The 4,670-nt window shown below is 32.6% G+C and overlaps 1 protein-coding gene across 1 annotated transcript in view; it reads left to right on the plus strand.

The window, feature by feature from the left end:
• The window catches only part of LOC117124082 (bombesin receptor subtype-3-like), a 29,938-nt gene that overhangs the window by 9,643 nt on the left and 15,625 nt on the right, over positions 1–4,670 (plus strand). Inside the window, exon 3 of the mRNA XM_033270222.1 lies at positions 2,251–2,532. The gene's annotated coding sequence lies outside the window, so the exon portion shown is untranslated. The remainder of the gene's footprint in view (positions 1–2,250; positions 2,533–4,670) is intronic.

A 4,670-nucleotide genomic window follows, 5' to 3' on the forward strand; every position in this document is an offset into this window, starting at 1 on the left:
CATTAAATATAAATTCTTTATTGTAACACTGTATTTACATTTCTTTGATGTTGTATTAATAGGCATAAATAAATACACAGGAACCTGCATGAATGAACCAGGAGTATGTCTTGAAACAAACAAGTAACATTAATTAAGTAAATGGAGTGAAAATTTGTCAATAGGTCTGCTAGGCCTACTTATTTCAAAGCTAATTGCTTTCGTGGAGTTGGCTAATGATACAATAAACCGTCTCGTTGTTTCACTGAGCATGACTATGCTAAGCGTCACAATTATTTAGACTATCTATCAAGTATGCATGAAATGAATGTGCGTAATTCGTTTTGCATCCAGCAAAAGTGACTTAGTTTCCGTATAGTCAAGACCTTCTAACACCAGATCAGTGACGCTTGTTCGAAACACAATCGTACGGTATATTCTCTTCAGTTGGCGTTGTTTTCTCATGGGTTATTAGAAAGTTTACGATGTGCCGCACGGTAATTCCACCAGGATTATAAATTCTCGGTATCGTTTAGGAAGCATTGGTTTAGTAACTTTTCTCAATAAAACAAAAACAGGTCAATGACCTAAACCATAATATTATAAACACCAGAATTATTAGTTTAGCATTTTCTCTTTACTACATGAACATGTGATGATACCTGAAAATCAGAAAATAGATTTGTTAATGAAGCGTATGTTCTATCGCTGATACCATTATAATAATTTTTCCGGATCCGCAATTCATTCTTCTAATTTTGTTTCACATTTTAGTAGGCATAGTTATTTTACATTCCATATATTTTAGTCTTTAAGTTAAAGGTTTTATTATTTTTCTGTATTTTAAAGTTTTATGTCTTATTTAAAGATTTGCTGCTACACAAAATAACTTTAAAATTACGATATAAAACGTTGAAATGATCATTTAAACGAATCACAGGCCTATACTTTTAATAAAATCATATTTTCTGGCTGTAATTTGTAGGCATATCTATATGATTTCTGTATTGTAACTATATTTATATCTTACCTATTAAAACATAATATATTTCTACCCAACAAGAAACTGTAAGGGGAAAAAAAACCCTTTAGAAAAGTTTAAAATTGCTCGTTTTTAAACGTATCAAAGAAATATTCAATGATTGACAGAGTTTTTACTACAAAAATCATTTAATAGACTTTCCGAAGTATCAACCAAACTTGACAACTGACCAATCAGAACAGCGCTAGGAATACGCGCGAGTCTCACAAACACACGTCCTACAAACGCGCGTGTTTGCGTGTGTTTTAACAAAACGGTCGTTCTGTGGGATCTTAGCAACAGTTTTGTGGCTAATTTTAACTGATAAGTCGGTGGCGCGCGGTAGGCCTAATTAATTATTTTGGTTCTTTCTTGGACAGGCCTAGGGCTAGGGCGGCATAGCTTTATACTTGTTTCGTAGGCTCCTGCTACCCGTTGACAGGAATTGAACCCAGGCCCGGGATATATTAATCTCAGCTTAGCAAATGTCTTAAGTTCAAAAAAGTTAAGATGTCCCTAATAAATATCTTAAGCTGATTTATTACCTTATCTTAGCAAAATCTTGGCTTAAAAATCGTGTTAGATGGCGCCAACGTACAATCGACTTTCTAATTTTAAGCAATTTTTAACCTAAGCAATATGGATAAATTTGACTTAAGCAAAATATTAATTTAAGACGAATTTAAGCTGATTTCTAGTTTGATGAATCTGGCCCCAGGACCCTAAGATTAGAAGTGCATCTTAGTAGGAATTCAACTCTACTCCAATTGCTTGTGTCTTCGAATCGCCCAGGAGTATAAAATTGATACCTGGTAGGAGGTGAATGATTCGAAACGAAGTTAGTAGTGCTGATGATTAGACGCATAACCAGGAATACTCTCAGGGAGCAGACTGTATCACATACCAGGGGAAAAGGCGCCTTAAGCATTTCTTCGATAATTGGATGTGTGCTATATAAGTTATATAAATCTTATAATAAAATTAAATATATAAATAAATATTCACAACAATTAGAAACTTAATTTTGAGCATGGTTTATGTCAAACGTATGTGCTTGTTGGCCATTTACATTATTGTATTATGAAAGAATAGCCAAATAAATATGTTTATTGAACATATAGGCTGAAATGTGTATCCACAATTGTGTATTTCTTCGAATTCCCTACACCTATATTTATTACCTTACAAGCGTTTACAACATAATCTAATCAAAGTATAGTAACATTATGCAGTATCTATTTTCTCCACAGCGATCTATGATATTCTAATCCCGCCCATCATGAAGTTGACAACCAATCATTCGGCCTTACAACGCACCGAAGTATGACGTCATTCATTTCCCAGCGGGATAAACGATCAAAGATATGAATTCACTTATAGAAATATAAAAGACGCGAAATCAAGTATCCCGTACAGACAGTGATGCTGCGCTCAAAGTTACTGACAGTCCTTCAATATACCTGATATAAAACGAATCATCGTCCATTTACATTATTATATAATCGGACTCGGAAAATTCAAGAGCCGATAAGGTAGGAAGATGTTTCAATATTCACTATTTTCTACAAGATAAGGCTTAGATTAAAAAAGGAAAACTTGATATTAAAGTTTCGAAACTAAGCCTCCATGCTTACTTGATTCTTTTTCAAAAAAAGCAAAAAAAAAAAAAAAAAAAAAAAAAAAAAAAAAAAAAAAAAAAAAAGTTAGGCCTTTTTACTCAAGACTTAATATTAACAAATCATTCTAAAATCACAATTAAAAGATAAACTGATATTAATAGTAATAATAATCATAAAAATTAAATATTATTATCATCATTATCATTGTTATTGGTATTAAGAAATCCAGACCAAATTTATTACTACGTATTGTTATAATAAAAATATTTATAAGACAATGTAACATTAATAATAATTATTGATCTTATGATATTGACAGTCTAAATTCAATCCTATAATGCCAACTTGTAAAAAGGTTGCTTTTTGTATTAAAATCAGCAGCATTATTTAAATCTGAATTAATATATTGTCAGCGCGTTTCAAATTATTACGATGTAGCCGTTTCACCACCTGGTTAGGGGAGTGGTATTAAACGGGGTTGGGCCCTCACAAAACTTCTTTTGCGTGATGTCGAGATCCGCTCTCCTGCATTCTGGACTACCGACCTAATTATTAAATAGGCCTATATGATATTTTCCGCGTTAGATAGCTGGCCTAGATTCCTTTTAGATTCTTCAGAGTCTAAAGTAGCACCGACGCGCTTAGACACTTTAGAAAGAGAAGATGTACCGTATAGATAGATAGTAATATTTAAAATTTAAATTATATTTACAAAGCTTTGAAAGATTATTTTAAGGGCCGATTATAACATACAATATATTTTGTGTTATATTGTATTGATAGTTGATTTAGTTTTCTTTTTGGATTTCCTGTCTCGTTGTTTAGTTCATGTGAATCGTTGTATTTTTTGCTGTTTTATGAGACGAATAGGCCTTAAAGAGAGATATTATCTTTCTCATAATTAAATATAATGAAATTCATCTTTCACTGGCAAATACTTACAAAACTAATTATATTGGCCTACAAGGGCAAAAACTCTCACATGTTAAAATTTAAAATCATGTAAATGCATTATATTTTAGGTTGGTATATTTGTAAACATAAAGTATATTATAAGTAAATATTGTCTACTTATATTCATATTTTTTATAGGATTTATCTTGCAATATACGAAAGCATAGACAAGCACCACTCTACTGGAGTACCCTACTTTTAAGACTGCTCCACTCTGCTAAATGTTGATCTAATGTTGGTAATTAATTGCGATTGATTTGCCTGCATCTGTGCTCCGATGCGAACCTATTAACAGCCTTATCAAGTTTAATATACCTCATCTCACATGTTCAATGATAAGGAAATATACCAAACTATCTATGCCTAACACTAGAAAAACATTCTGTGCATGCTTAATTTCGACTGAATGAGGTTCACAGTAAACTGGATAAAACATTAAATAGAAAAAAGAGAGGTAGTACGAAAAAAAAAACCCCACTATAAACAAGTGATGCAAGTCAGTGCGATTCTATAGGCGGCGCATTATTCGTTCATTTTCAGGAATGAATGTGTGCAAAATATGACCGACTAGTTATAGCGACTACATCAATTCCACGACTGTGTCGTAAACCTGTTAAGGCTTATATAATAGAATGTAATTTAAATCAATCTCAGCCAACCAATCAATCAATTAATCAACCAACCAACCAATCAATCAATCAATGAATCAGTGAATCAATTAGGTCAACGAACAAATTAATGACCAAAGAATCAATCAATTATATAATCAATAATACATACATTTTAGAGCTTGAAGTATATATATGGTATAGAATTATTGGTAAATATATAATCTTATATTCAACTATTTGCATTCACACCTGGGCTGTGTATATATATTGCCTTGGTTTGACTCTGTAATCATTAGTGGTCGTGGGACTAGTTTGGGCCCTACCTAAGCTGGTCGAACGTTTCGTTTGGGTCTATACCCTAGCTGCACTGATGACGCCTATAGAAGGCCGAAACGGATCCGTCTGCAGATATTGGGATTCCTTCCAGTGGATGCTTAGTTTATTCTGTCATTCTGATCGGATTTTCTCTACTGTTCTGTTTTAATT

This window comes from Anneissia japonica, unplaced genomic scaffold (assembly GCF_011630105.1).
Source record: "Anneissia japonica isolate Jap-2015-1 unplaced genomic scaffold, ASM1163010v1 scaffold522_len1101056_cov227, whole genome shotgun sequence".
NCBI classification, from domain to species: domain Eukaryota; kingdom Metazoa; phylum Echinodermata; class Crinoidea; order Comatulida; family Comatulidae; genus Anneissia; species Anneissia japonica.